The 15,402-nt window shown below is 38.4% G+C and overlaps 1 protein-coding gene across 13 annotated transcripts in view; it reads right to left on the minus strand.

Annotated features, from left to right (window-relative positions):
- Sox6 (SRY-box transcription factor 6) overlaps positions 1–15,402 on the minus strand; it is a 604,948-nt gene that overhangs the window by 584,486 nt on the left and 5,060 nt on the right. For all 13 annotated transcript variants that reach the window (XM_076563550.1, XM_076563582.1, XM_076563579.1 and 10 more), the window contains exon 2: positions 9,986–10,149. The gene's annotated coding sequence lies outside the window, so the exon portion shown is untranslated. The remainder of the gene's footprint in view (positions 1–9,985; positions 10,150–15,402) is intronic.

The following is a 15,402-nucleotide window of genomic DNA, read 5'->3' on the forward strand; positions in this document are numbered from 1 at the left end:
CTGAAGTTCAATTCCCAGCACCCATAAGGTGGCTCACAACCATCTGTAACTCCAGTTCCAGGGAATCTGACGCCCTCTTCTGGCCTCTGCAGGTGCCTGCATGTGGTACACAGACATACATGCAGGCAAAACACCCATATACATAAAACAAATAAATCTTTAAAAAAATAAAAAAGATCTGGGCTGGAGAGATGGCTCAGAAGTTAAGAGCACTGGCTGCTCTTCCAGAGGACCCGGGTTCAATTCCCAGCACCCACATGGCAACTCACAACTGTCTGTAACTCCAATTCTAGGGGACCCAACACCCATGGCAAAACACCAATGCACATAAAAAAATAAAGTTAAGGCCGGGCGTTGGTGGCGCACGCCTTTAATCCCAGCACTCGGGAGGCAGAGCCAGGTGGATCTCTGTGAGTTCGAGGCAAGCCTGGGCTACCAAGTGAGCTCCAGGAAAGGCGCAAAGCTACACAGAGAAACCCTGTCTCGAAAAAACAAAAAAAAAAAAAAAAAAAAAAAGTTAATAAATAAATAAATATAAATAAATATAAATAGATAGATAAAGAAAGAAAGAAAGAAAGAAAGAAAGAAAGAAAGAAAGAAAGAAAGAAAGAAAGAAAGAAAGAAAGAAAGAAAGAAAGAAAGAAATCATGAAGGGTGACAAATACCCTACCCAAGCTCTTCCTAGCCTCCTAGAATTAAATAAGACCACATCAAATGAAGGTGCAGGCTATCTGACAGGGTGAAGTCAATGAGGGAGGAAATGGAACCAGAAAAGTAAACAGGAATACCTGAGCAAGTAAGGACAAAACAGGTTATTAGCAGTACCTGCTTCCTCAGAGAAATCTAGAGAGTAATCTAGGTCCTGTTCTCTAGCTGTTAACTCAGATTTCATTTCTTTTGTCACTCAGCTAACTATATTTAACACAGGCATACTTATCTACTTGCTAGTTTTTTGAGAATTTTCTGGGGAAGGAAGCTTTATCACCTGAGGTGCTAAGAATGAACCTGAGGCCTAATGCATGCTAGACTCTCCTGTATGGCTGAGGTACATCCCCAACCCTTTCAACTCCTTTTCAAACCTCCCTCCTTTCTTTCTTTCATCTACCCAGTAGAATATCTCTAAAGAGAATTAAACCATTGGGTTTGTTCATTTGTTTGCTTGCTTGCTTATTTAAGAGAAATGGCCTGACTATATTGCTCAACTTGGCCTCAAACTCCTGTGCTCAAGCAACCCTATCTTAGCCTGTGACGTACCTGGCACTACAGACTCACACCACCACATCACTTGTTGTCAGCAGGGATAGTGGAGGACACCTTTAATCCTAGCACTCAGGAGGCAAGGGCACGTGGATTTCTGTGAGTTTAAGACCAGCTTAGTCTACATAGAGGGTTCTAGGCCAGCCAGGGCTACATAGCAAAACCCTGTCTCAAACAAATGAACAACAAAATACTTATTGCAGATCCTAGCAACTTCTCTATCCTATTCCCAGAAATTTCCAGTTCTCAAAAGTAAAAGGATTATTCTCCATCAATACACCCAACCACTCCTCTATCTGCCACTTGACAACCCAGTCTCTTCAACTCACTTTACTATCTTCAACATCTCTAGCATCCCTTCTCCAGCCCTCCTACATACATCTTATATGACAGTCTAATGAAGATGCAAGATATATATGTACTGTTCTCCCATTTAAAGTGTTCAGTGGAGCTTAGTGCATCTGCAGAATTGTACCCACCCCCCAAATAAATGCAAATGACCTTCAGAAGCAACTCCTCACTTCCTAATTCCACCTCACCAGTAAGATTTCATTTTGCAGATTCACTTATTCTGGCCATTTCATTAATCATATACCATGTAGTATCTTGTGACTACTTTCAATGGTATAAATTTTGTCTTATGATGTTCATTTTTACTAATGTACACATCTCATTTGCCCTCTAGGTTTAAGCTCACTGAAAGAAGTAGTATGTTAGGAGCACCTTCAATGCCCTTCATAAAGCACTTGAAAAAAACCTACTAAAAATTAGTAAATAGATTTCTTTCACTATAGTTCTTTTTTATTTTTTTAATCTCATTGTCTACTCCCTGCATATTAACATATTGCTTTTTACTATGAACCTTTTTTTCTATATAGAAAGTTAAAAATCCTCCAAGATTAAGAGAATATCAAGAAAGAGGGAGCAGAAAGAATTTTAAGAGCAGAAGAATAAGGAAGAGTGTTGTGAAACCCATCTTCTAGACATGGCCATTGCAAACTCAAACTCATGAACTCACAGCAGACATAAGTACCTGTACAAGATGTGGCTTATGTACATTCCATCATAGATGATGGAGAGGCTCAGAAGGATGTACCTCTGAGGAACTATTGGCATTTAATCATTGCTAGGGAAAAGAGAGTCATTTTTTCAGTCACTGTTAAGCTGCCCACACTTCAGCAAATAGCTCCCACTTATGGTCGAGCAAGCAACTTGGTTAAACTCAGTGGCTCACACAAAACAAAACAAAGCAAAGCATAAGGACTTGGAAGGGAGATTTGCTGAGGAGAGATTTAGCAGGAGTGGGAGGGGAGTGAGAGAGTAATTGGGGTGAAAGTGACCAAAATGTAGTGTGAATGTGTGTATGTGTGTGTGTGTGTGTGTGTGTGTGTGTGTGTGTGTGTGTGTGTGTGTGAAACTACAGATAATATTCAAATTTTTCAGTAAAAGACTGACAGAATAGCTGGGCAATGGTGGTGCACACCAGAAGCAGGCAGATCTCTGAGTTCAAGGCCAGCCTGGTCTACAGAGCAAGCTCCAGGACAGCCAGAGCTACACAAAGAAACCCTGTCTCGAAAAAGCAAAATGAAACCAAAAACAAACAAAAAGACTGAAAGAGTATGTGTCTTCTCTTCAATAATCAGATCCTCTTTTTTTTTTTTTTTGGTTTTTCGAGACAGGGTTTCTCTGTGTAGCTTTGCGCCTTCCTGGAACTCACTTGGTAGCCCAGGCTGGCCTCAAACTCACAGAGATCCGCCTGCCTCTGCCTCTCGAGTGCTGGGATTAAAGGCGTGCGCCACCACCGCCCGGCCAGATCCTCTTTTTTGTTGCTGTTTTGTTTTAACAGTTATTTTGAGAGGGGGAGCATGTGGAGGTCACAGGACAACTTGAAGGAGTCAGTTTTTCCCTTTCCAGGTGAATCTAGGGTACAGAACTTAGGTCACTGGGTCTGGTGGCCAATGCCCTGAGCCATCTAAGTGCCTTCTTTTATTTATTTGTATTCTCCTGTCTAGGTTAATTTCTTTTTGGTTTACTAATTCACCATTAGACCTGATTTCACTTACCTTTCTCAACCTGTACTCATAGCAAGGGCAGACAAAAATTGAACTAGTTTGCTTATTTAAAGTATTCATCCTTTCATCCTACAAATATTTACTAAGAATATGCTATGCACAGCACATACTTGTAGAGGCAATGAGAATATAATATTTAACAAAATAAGCCAAGCCCTTGCTCCATGGAGCTCTTGTTGTTATAACACAAAATAAACAAGGCACACAATAAATAAAATAGTTATAGATTATGAATGGAAGGAATAAAACAGGTTGTAATACTAGAGAACATGGCGATGGACCATCCCAGGATCCCAGAGAACTTTTAAGTAATATTCATCCTTGTGTGTCTGTGTGTGTGTCTGTGTGTCTGTCTGCCTCTCTCTCTCTCTCTCTCTCTCTCTCTCTCTCTCTCTCTCTCTCTCTCTCTCTTTCTCTCTCTCTCTCTCTCTCTCTCTCTCTCTCTCTCTCTCACACACACACACACACACACACACACACACACACACGATTCCAACCCCAGGCTCACATGTTTTGAGTCTTGCTGGCCAGTTGGTAGCTCAGCAACTGGGCCTAGCAGAAGGAAGTAGATTACTTGGGTAGGCCCCTGGGAGTATATTACTCCTGGCTCCTTCCTGTCACCCCCTCTGCTCCACAGCCATGGACTAAGCAGCTTCTGCTACAATGTCTTCCCAACACAATGGACTGAAATCAGTGCACAAATAAACTTTTCTTCTCTGTCAGGTATTTTTTCACAGCAACAAGAAAAGTAACTAGTGAAATGCTTAGGTAATGAAAAATACACTGCAAGTCTATCTAACTCTAGGGCTAGGGCCTACCTCAGGGGTATAGTGAATGCCTACCATGTATAAAGCCCGGAATTATATCCCCAGAACTGCCATTTTTTCAAATCTAACTATAATACCACTAATGTCCATAATTTCACAAAGATTGATAATTTTTAGATAATTATACTTAAAAGTACAATTCTTTGATAAAAAGTGATCAGATAACCTAATCAATTTAAATTCAACCTATGCTTTCTGTTGACAAGCTTTAAGGATATTTTGCTTTGATTTTTCTAAATACAGTAAACATTAAATTGTCTTGCATTGAATCAGTAAAACTTTTATACTTTATGATAATTGTTTTACTTTATGATAAGTTGTTTTAAAATACTTTATATCTCTTTTTCTACAACATCTGATAAATACTTATTCTGGGCACAAATTTCCCCATTTGATTTTCTTATTTTTATTTATTTTTTTAGATAGGGTCTCACTGGCAGGCCTGGAACTCACTCTGTAGACCAGGCTAGACTCAGAGATCCACCTGCCTCTGCCTCCACTCCCGCCCGTCTGACTCTTTGGGAAGCAGACTGTCACTCCTTCCCCACTTCCCCACTTCACTTTTGGGTGTGGGGAATCTCAACTTTCAGAAGAACTAAAATAGGCATTTGTGAACAAATGTATCTTTCTATAACACTATTATTCCCTTAAATAAGTAAACTAGTTCAAATGAGGCAGAGTCTCTCTCATTATGTGTCTCAGGCTAGCCTCGAACTCACAGTTCTCCCGGCCCAATGTCTTAAGTGCTGGGATTCTAGGCTAATCCCAGCTGCCATACCCGGTCAAGGCTGGAGCTAAAGTGTGCTCTTCTTTCCACTGTCCTTCCTCTTTTTCAGGATTACTTCAAAATGATGCCAAATAAAATCCTTCACACAGAATTCTAGTTCATATGTCACAAATTAAGTAAGACTTTATTTTATTTAAAATAAATTAGCAATTCTTTCTAATTTTTTGTTTAACCCTAAGAAAAGCAATACAGTTTGTTTTAAATGTGAAACTTAGTATATTATTCAAATCATGTCTAGGTGTCAAAGGAAAATAACAAACTTAATGAGGAATGTGAAAAATAAAATAAAAAACAAGGAGAAGCCATTAGTTTAAAGATACAAGGAGCAGCCAAAGATGACAAACATGTCTGAAATTCAAAACGTGCTGGGAGAGGCAGCAGCACTGAAACACATAAATCGGTGTTTTGAGTTCTCTTTCTCTGTGGGCATAATTGTACCTTATTTTCTTATAATGATTTATTGAGGTAAATATTCTGTATGGTTTAACAGCTACAGCTTCAAAGTGTCAGGCACAAGCTCTCCTTTATTCCTGAGGCGGCTGAGTACTGGGATGTGAATTCACTTCTGTATTCTGGGACTTGGCAAAGTTTGTTTTAAGGTCCTTATAAAGAATTCATGTCGATGTAGTCTATTCAAATGTGAAAAACACTGTGCTGTAATGAGTGAAATAGAAAACCTTTACAGTAATTCTGCAGAAAAAAGTAAATAAATTGAAGTAAGACACACAGAATTACTTTCAGCAAAGTACAGAATGCCCCTGAGTTCATCTCAGTGTACTTTTTCAGGTTTAGGAGAGGGCTACAAGCCCATAAGTGGGTGGCAGCTAAACTGGGGACTGAATTTGATATCACGACAAAAAGAAAATGATCAGAATCAGAATCAACCTCAGTAACAGTCACCTGAAAGTCTTCTGGGCTGGTTTTCAATATGCACAGACTGCTTCTCTGCGACCAAAGTCTATCCAACAGTAACTAGTAAAAACAACCACATGCCAGATAAAAACTTCATAGTTTTGAAAGGGGATATAAGTAATTTACCAGATACGTTTGCTTTAAAAAGTATCATGCCCATAGAAGTTAGACACAGACACCTAAGGCACAGAGAGACTTTAGTAACTTATCACTCTACTATCTAAGCCGAGTGTTTATGCAGGAAATTCATAGTTTTGCCAGAAAATATATGCACCTTATATTTATAATCTCTGCAGAAAGTGGACACTCAACCTATATGCACAATAACTCCCTGGTGCATCTGTATCCCTACCCATAGACCATAGGAGCATTGCAATTCTAGGACCTGAGTGCAACTACTAGCACCCAGCAACTCACAAATGCCTTTAACTCCAACTCCAGGGGATCTGATACCTTCTTCTGGTCTCAGAGGTCACATGTACATACACGTCCACACACATACACATACACAGTTAAAAACTAAAAATAAAAATTTAAAAACCCTACAGGTTTAATCTGGTTCTTTCTTGTCTATAATAGATATATTATGCTTTGTTCTATTGAAGGAGAGAGGGAGAGAATAAATGGTTTTTTTTCTAATTCTGCCTAAACCTTACCAACACACTTATTTCTATGCCCATAGTATTTGACAATAACCTACCATTAGAAGCAGACATTACAAGATAAGGGATCAAAGGGTTATCAGGAAACTGGGCATTCTCACTTTTCAGAAATGCTGATAGAAAATCTGTGTTCAGCAGAAGCAACTCCCATCACTGTTAAATAGGTTCTGCAAGTTTCTAGTCTGACCTAGCCATGGGTTTCCTCCACTAGCCTCAAGAAGTGTCCCACTGTGTTTTGTTCTTATGTTAATAAATGGCTTTTTTTTATTATATTCTTTAAAGTTAAGAATTACCTAATTGCCTGCTAGGTACTATGCATTAATTTATAATTTAATCTAGAACAGTCTAGTATAGTTATGTATGGAGCATATGATCAGTACATTAGACAGTAAACTAGATAACAACTTACTAACTTAAAACGGCCCTGCAGAAGTTTTTATCAGATGATCTCATCCCTTCCAGAATAATAGCTATTTTGCAAACAACACACACACAAATATATATATATACAGCCTAATGTTTTGACATCACTTTCAGCCAAAACACACACCAATAGTCTTAACACAGTTTCTAGCAAGAGATTCTCATATGAAAAACAGTCATGTCGTATTTCATGTTGAAATTACTCCCAAATGTTTTCCATTGTTGATAGGAAATGAAGAGACAACACCTTGACAAAATCTAAAATCAGTTTTCTGGACTAGATTTTAAGTTCAAATGAAGGCAAGACAATAGTGAGTCTCCAAGCCAGGCAGTGATGTCGCTTGCCTTTAATCCCAGAACTCAGGAGGCAAAGGCAGGTGGATTTCTATGAGTTCTAGGCCAGCCTGGTCTACAGAGCGAGTTCCAGGACAGCGAGGGCAACACAGAGAAACCCTGTCTCTAAAAACCAAAATTATATTAAAAACAACAACAATAATACTAATGAGTCTCCAAAAGGAGGAAGAATAAGTCAGAAGACAATAGTACAGGAAGAAGCATGTACTCTCCAAAACCAGAACACATTATACTCCTCCTCCACGTGCCATCACTCACTGTCATCTGTTTCCTCTGGAGAGTGCAATCAAAACCTCAGTTGCTGTAGAGTTCACTTACAATCTACATTTAATTTACTTGCAAATGATATTTTACTTATGTAAGTTTGTGGTCATCATTCATCAAGTATATGTATACGCATGTGCATTCACGCCCAAACACATGTGCCACCCTGCATGTGTGGAGTCAGAGAACAACTTTCAGGAGTCAGTTCTCTCCTTCTACCTTGTAAATCCCAGGGATCATACTGAACTTGTCACACTTGGTGGCACATACCTTTACCTGCTGAGTTATCTTGCTGGTCTCCCAATTTTTTCATCTGTCTGGTTTTGTTTTGTTGAGGTAGGGTCTCACTATATAATTCAGACTGACCTTGGACTCAGGATCCTCCTAACTCTGCCTCCCAATCACATGTGGGCAAATGCAACCGTACTCAGTCCAAATGCTGTATTTTTCTCCTATAAAAATTCTTTGAAGCCAGGTGGTGGTGGCACACACCTTTAACCCCAGCACTCGGGAGGCAGAGCCAGGCATATCTCTGTTAGTTCGAGGCTAGCCTGGTCTACAGAGTGAGTTCCAGGACAGGCACCAAAACTACACAGATTAACCCTTTCTCAAAAAGACAAAACAAAAAACTGTTTGAATACTTTGTGTGGGGGGGGGGGTACCTATCACTTGGCATGCTAATTTTAAAATTAACTTAAGAAGAATTTATAAATGTAGTTTAGTTCTGGACTTTTTGCATACTTTTTGTTGTGGTATAAAGCTGCTAGGCAAGTGCTCCCTTGAGCTACATGCTTTGCTCCAGCATTTTCTATCTCATAGCTTTCCACAAAATGGAATTTTCAGAAACAATTTAATATCTTCCACTGTTGGCTATGCACAATCAGTTCAGTTTCAAAGAGCATCTCAAAGCTAGAATAGAAAGGAACTAGTATCAACCAAGCATCCTATATTTGTCAGACAGTTCCAGTGAACAGCTCATTAATCCTCACAAGAATGTGTGGGAAGTAGTTATCCCTTTTGCTGAAGATGAGAAAACCAGGGCACAGTGACTTAAAATGAAGTGTTGCCTGTTATACAACTAGTAAGCAGCAGAGAGTCAGAATTCAAACCAGATGCTGCCAAATCCAATGGCCAAGTCTCTACTGTCTAGCGACTTAGCAGCATTCAGTGTCAGCACAAATGCTTGCTTCTTGACTGCTGACCTCTCTTAGGCTCCAAAGACTGCACTCCCTTGGCTTACTCCATCCTCACCTAGAGCTGTTACCTCTCAGCCGCACTGAACCTGTCTCTTCTCTCTAACTGTAAGTCCTAATGCTCCTGCAAGGCAGGCCAGGGCCTTCTGAGACAGCTCTTGTTTCCTGGGTAATTTCATCCACTCTCTCAGCTTTAATACACTCTTGTTTAGACTACTCACTCCCTTGCCCCTAAGAATAGCAACACTTTTGGAAAAAATATAAAAGTAAATATCCTATAAGATAAAGTGTTGTTATCTGATTGAAGTACTGACTTACTGGTTATCAATTCCATGTGTTAACTAATATGAACTTCAAGTTTGACTAATTGTCTATTCTGTCTATTGTTCAAACCAAAAACTCAAGAGCCATCTCATTGTTTCATTTCCATTATCTCCAATATCCTTAAAGTAAACTTCTTGAGGAAATCACATTTTGTCCCTAATAATGTACCTATGTTTTCCTGATAGGCAGTTTAACTCTCTAAAATGGAAACAAAATGTAAAATGTGTACAACTTTTAAAGTAAGCAATGATAACTGATGCTTGTAATTTCAGTACTCAAGATGCTGAGGCACAAGGATTGCCCAGAGTTTGAGATCAGGCTATGCTATGGACAGCACAGTGGAGGAAGAGGGGAGGAAAAAGGAAGGATGGAAGGGAGGGAGGAAGGAAGAATAAAATAGGAGTTGCTCATGTAGAGGACCAGGTTTGACTCCCAGCACCCCCATGGCAGCTCACAACTGTCTGTAACTCTAGAGTCAAGGAATCTGACAGCCTCTCCTGATCTCAGTGGACACTACGCATACATGTAATGCTTAATACATGTATGCAAGCAAAATACTCATACACATAAAACAAGATTTTTTTGGATTTTTGAGAATAAAGTAAACTTTTAAAAAGCAATAAGAATATAAACTTTTATTTTTAGCACTGTAATAGTATTAATTTCTAAAAACAGTAACTATTTCATCTATACTATAGTTCTAACAAGTTTATGTAGGTTTTCTAAGTGAACAAGAAAGTTAATTGTATACAGTTGCTCTAGAAAAAAATATTGCTTCCATGAACCTTTGTATTTGACTGATTTCTCAATTATCTCATGATTACTAAATTTCCAAGTCCTTTTTGTCAAGTCCATTGTTTTCCCCCATAAAATATTTATGGTTTTCTATATGCTTTCATGGTTTACTTACCAGCAGCTCTGCATGTTATATCTCTTAATTTTCTTTTGGTATTTCTGCCCGCCAGACATGGATCTTGCTATTGCTCATTCCAATACACAGATTCCTTTGAAATATTCTGGACTTCTTGAAAGCTCTAAGTTGAAAGTTGTCATTCAGAATCTGTCATGATAGCCCTGTTGGAAAAGTTTCAAAACATTAAATTTAGTTGTAGAGTCCAGAGCACTTTCCTGCTCATTCTAGAAATTCAAAATCCTATGTAAAACTAACTGCCCATTGTTCGAGTTCTCTTTGATGGAATGTTGCTAAAAGCATGCTTAGCAGTAAGTCACAGCTACCTTGTACAGCGAGGAGCACTCCCTGTTCTACCATGGGAAGCCCAAATCTCTGCTGTCAAATACGGTAACCATCAGCCACCTGAAACTTTTGGTTACTGGAAATGTGATTACCACTGACTGAGATGTGCTTTAATATTAAAATACACACCAGATTGCTGAAGAAAAGAGGATATCTCACTAGCTATATTTATTATGATTACGTGTGATTATGATTATTATATTCACTTCTACTATTTTAGGAATATTGGGTCTTCTAAAAACACATTAACATTAATTTTACCTGTTTCTTTTTATTTTACTTTTTAAAAAGATTTGCTTTTATATTTCTTTATTTATATGAATATGTATCTCTTTGCTGAAAGTAGAAAATACTATACATTCAAGAAAGCTCTAACAATTAAGGGAAATAATATATTATTCTGAGCCAGGCAGTGGTGGCACTTGCTTTTATCTCAGCACTCAGGAGGCAGAGGCAGTTGGATATCTGTGAGTTTGAGGGTAGCATGGTCTACAGAGTGAGTTCCATGAAGCTAAGGCTGTTACATAGTGAAACCCTGTCTCAGAAAACAAAAATTATTCTGCCAAGAAAGCAAATAATATCAAAACAATAGTTTATGATTTTGAAGTCTTGTTTTTTTTCTAATAACTCAGTTCTCTGAGAGAATAAATTAGCTCCTTTCCTACTTATCAAATTATATTTGCAAGGGATTCCAAAGATCTAGTTAGCCAAAAAGAACATTACAACATTTTCAAAACCAGGATGCTGGAGAGATGGGTCAGCAGTTAAGAGCATATACTGCTCTTGCAGAAGACACAAGTTCAATTTCCAGCACTCAGATCAGGTGGTTCACAACCATCTTGTAACTCCAGCTCCAGGGGATCCACCAATACCTGCATTCATGTGCACATACCCACACATACACCAAAATACACATAATTAAAAATGTTTTTTTAAAAAATGGATATTATGAAACTAATGTATCTATATATTTATTTCTTCTTCAAATGCTTTACATTGGAAGTCATTTCACTGTAACAGACATAAAGAGTATGATCTAATTATACTATCTAAGCAAAAGAGAGGATAAAGTGATTCAGATGCTCTGGAAAATCTATTAGGATTATTTTCTATTCCTAAGCATAATCCCAGTGCATATATGTAAAATATACAAATTTTTTTTTTTGGTTTTTTGAGACAGGGTTTCTTTGTGTAGCTTTGCGCCTTTCCTGGAACTCACTTGGTAGCCCAGGCTGGCCTCGAACTCACAGAGATCCGCCTGCCTCTGCCTCCCGAGTGCTGGGATTAAAGGCGTGCGCCACCAACGCCCGGCCTACAAAATTCTTTGTAGCTGGATAGTTCATAATAGTGAAAAAACTGGAAACAGTCCATCATACACTGTATGGTTGTACTGAAATCATACAGCAGACTATGACTCAAACAGTTAGAAATTATGTATGAACAGTGATGGTCCTCATAAAGATCAATGTTAAAGAAGACACGGGGTGGAAAATAATACACACTGTACGAGTTAAGTGAAGCTCAAACAATGAGAAAATTAATTTATGACCTTCACAAAAGGTAGCACTAGCAGAGAAGACTTCAGGGCACTGAAAATATTTTATTATTTGACAAGGCAGCAGCAGTATGTTCACTTGGTGGCAAAGGAGCATCTGAGACTTATGCATATCTCTGTATGCTACTGTAAGAAAAAATTTATTCACAAAGTACAAATATGTGGTTATACTAAAATCTGTGTTTTATATTGCTAATTCAGATAGAATTTGAAATTTAAGAATTTTAAAATTATATATTTTTTAATTATCTTACATAACAATCCGTTTCTGTGTCTTTTTCATGCATCCTTGGTTTTGGTTAATGCACCCCCTACTCCTGGGAATTTTTTTCAATTGTTATTTGAGTTTGGGGATGTTGGAGTTTCCTCCAAGACAAGATCTTGCTGTGTATATGCAGCTGGGCTCAAACTCCTATGCTGGGATGAAGTAAGCATTCTGCCTTAGCGTTTAAAGGGCTAGAATTATAGGCATTAGCCACTGTGAGATTTTTTTTCTTAAAGATTTTGTTTAAATTATTTTCATACTTATTCAATTAAGAGAATTACAGAGTTTAGAGACAGAAAATCTTAGAATAAATTTAATTTAGTTCTGAAAAAAAGTTAAGCCATTTAGCCAAGGTCACATCAACAGATTAAAAAAAGAGAGAAAGCTAAAATTTAGCACTTTAACATCACACTGCAGGATTTTTAAAGTTTTGAATTTAAGTACAGTTAGAGTCCAGAGGTAGACTTGGGTTTCCTCTGAAATCTTGATGGTTCATGGTGCTGAAAAGAGAAGAAAAGAAAAACCAATAAAAATCACCTCATGTTTTCAAATGTTAGAATTTTGGTTGTTATTTTTTAAGACCTTTTTTTTTTTTTTTTTTTTTTTTTTTTTGGTTTATCGAGACAGGGTTTCTCTGTGTAGCTTTGCGCCTTTCCTGGAACTCGCTCTGGAGACCAGGCTGGCCTCAAACTCACAGAGATCCGCCTGGCCCTGCCTCCCAAGTGCTGGGATTAAAGGCGTGCGCCACCAACGCCCGGCTAAGACTTTTATTTTTAATTCAGTGTGTGTGTGTGTGTGTGTGTGTGTGTGTGTGTGTGTGTGTGTGTGTGTGTGTGTGTGTTGCACCTTTAAATGCAGATAGGTCCTCTGGAAGAGCAAGCAAGCAAGTGCTCCTAACCATTGAGCCATCTCTCCAGCCCTTGGTTTTTGTCCTTTCTTTTGGGGTAGGGGGTTGAGATATGATTTCTCAGTGTTGTCTGAGCTGTCCTGGAACTCACTCTGTAGACCAGGCTGGCCTAGAACTCAGAGATCTACCTGCTTTGGAGTGCTGGGATTAAAGGATTATACCACCATCTTTTTTGGCTTTATTTTGCATGTTTGTCTTTCATGTAGTAGATATTGAACCCAGGACTTTGAACATTCTGAGCAAGGACCTACCAATGAACTTTATCTCTGCCTCAATAACCAGTTCTGCTATCAGTGTTTAAAAAACAAAAACAAAAAAAAAAAAAAACTGTAGCAGCTTAGCAGTTGAGAGTATTGACTACTCTTCCAGAGGACCCAGGTTCAATTCTCATTGCCCACGTGGTGGCTCACAATTGTCTAATTCATAAATGTGATACATGGGAATATATGCAGGTAAAACATCAATACACATAAAATAAATAAAATTTAAAAATGAAAAAATCATAAAACAAGGGAGGAAAGTCATAGTCTTTTTGTAGTCTTATAATACAAGAATGAGTATTTCCAGCCCTTTGATCAGTTTCTAAAAACTTACTGTTCATAAAGACAAGCATGGAGCATCGTTCTTTAACTAAATACAGAACCGGTAAAGACTGTCAATATAGAGGCTGTGTTTACAGCTTGTTCACAAACACATTTAGAAGCCGCAAACCAGGAGGTGCCGCCGGTTCCTGCTGGAAATGCGCTTTGGAACCACTAGCACTGACAGCGCTCTGCCAAAGGCATATCACTCTTCTTTCCCTCACTTTCAAACACAGCAACTCTTCCTCTTCTGTTCTTTCCCCCATTTATTATAGTTCAGAAATTTAAAATAAGATATGAGTAACATCCTTTATGTCTGGTCTTTTCAGTTTAATTCCCCCCACACACACACCTTCCAAGTATTTTGTTTGGGGTGGGGGGGATAAAACAGAGTTCTAAGAAAAGCTTTTATAACAGGTTCAAAAGTAGAAAAGCCATTTCAAGCTTCAGACATTTGTAGCCTTTATTTCCTTCGTCCCTGAAAGGGCTTTTTAAATGTTAACAGCCCGATAAGGCTGCTCTCCTACACTGACATTCCCAGCTTTATTTCCTTTGTAGTCTTGAGTTCTTTCCTACCCTCAACCCCCAATAACCTCTATGCCAGCCTTTAAAACAAAACAAAATAACAATTTAACAGCTACGACAACAACAACAAAGGATTTCACTCACCATTATAAACACGCAGAGACAATTTCTAAGAGCCCATATGTGTGTTTCCTATAAATCATAAAACTAAGATATTCTAATTCTTTTTTTTTTTTTTTTTTTTTTTTTTTTTGGTTTTTCTAGACAGGGTTTCTCTGTGTAGCTTTGCGCCTTTCCTGGGACTCACTTGGTAGTCCAGGCTGGCCTCGAACTCACAGAGATCCACCTGGCTCTGCCTCCCGAGTGCTGGGATTAAAGGCGTGCGCCACCACCGCCCGGCAAGATATTCTAATTCTATACTTGGGGATTTAGTATGTCAGTTTTACATGCTTCTTTTCGAACTGGAAAGTTATTACAGCCTAATGTTGTTGGCCTTTTCTCCTCAGAAATGCTGAAATACAATCATTATCATTAAAAAAAATCATCAAAAACATGCTCATCTCTATACTCTTAAACTTCAGAAAGTGGGGGTCAATGAATATGTGATATGTCAGCCTAGTTTACGAGAGAATTACTTATGAGTAAAATATCAAATCTGAAAGATTGAGATTATAAGTGCATTTATTGACTTATTATTTTGAGACACAGCCTTGCTAGAGAGCCCAGGCTGGCCTCCAACTCATTATCCTCCTGCCTCAGCCTACTCAGCCACCACACCTGGATCATGTCTTTTATTTTTATTTTTTTAAATATTTTAACTCATTTTCAAAGCACATTTATTATTTGCAACAAGGGAAATAGTACTTTTTAAAGTACTTGTTCACCTACATATACAACATAAACACATACACAGTACTGTACTGTTTTATTATTTTTCAAGGCATCATGACTTAAGAGGTCTTGAGAAAATTTTTTAATAAAGAGGGCAATAGAATATCTATGATAGAAGAGCAGAGGGGAGGGGCTGGAGAGCTGGCTCAGCAATTAAGAGCACACACTGCTTTGCAGAAGACCCAAGTTTGGTTCCCAGCACTCAGATGGCTCAACCACCTCTGGCCTCAGAAGGAACCTGCACTCACATACATAAACCCACACAGACAGACACACCCAGAAATGCATAATGAAAAAATAAAATAAATCTTTAAGACTTGTTTTAAAAGCAGAAGGGGTCTACTGGGG

Source organism: Peromyscus maniculatus, chromosome 1, assembly GCF_049852395.1.
Source record: "Peromyscus maniculatus bairdii isolate BWxNUB_F1_BW_parent chromosome 1, HU_Pman_BW_mat_3.1, whole genome shotgun sequence".
NCBI lineage: Eukaryota > Metazoa > Chordata > Mammalia > Rodentia > Cricetidae > Peromyscus > Peromyscus maniculatus.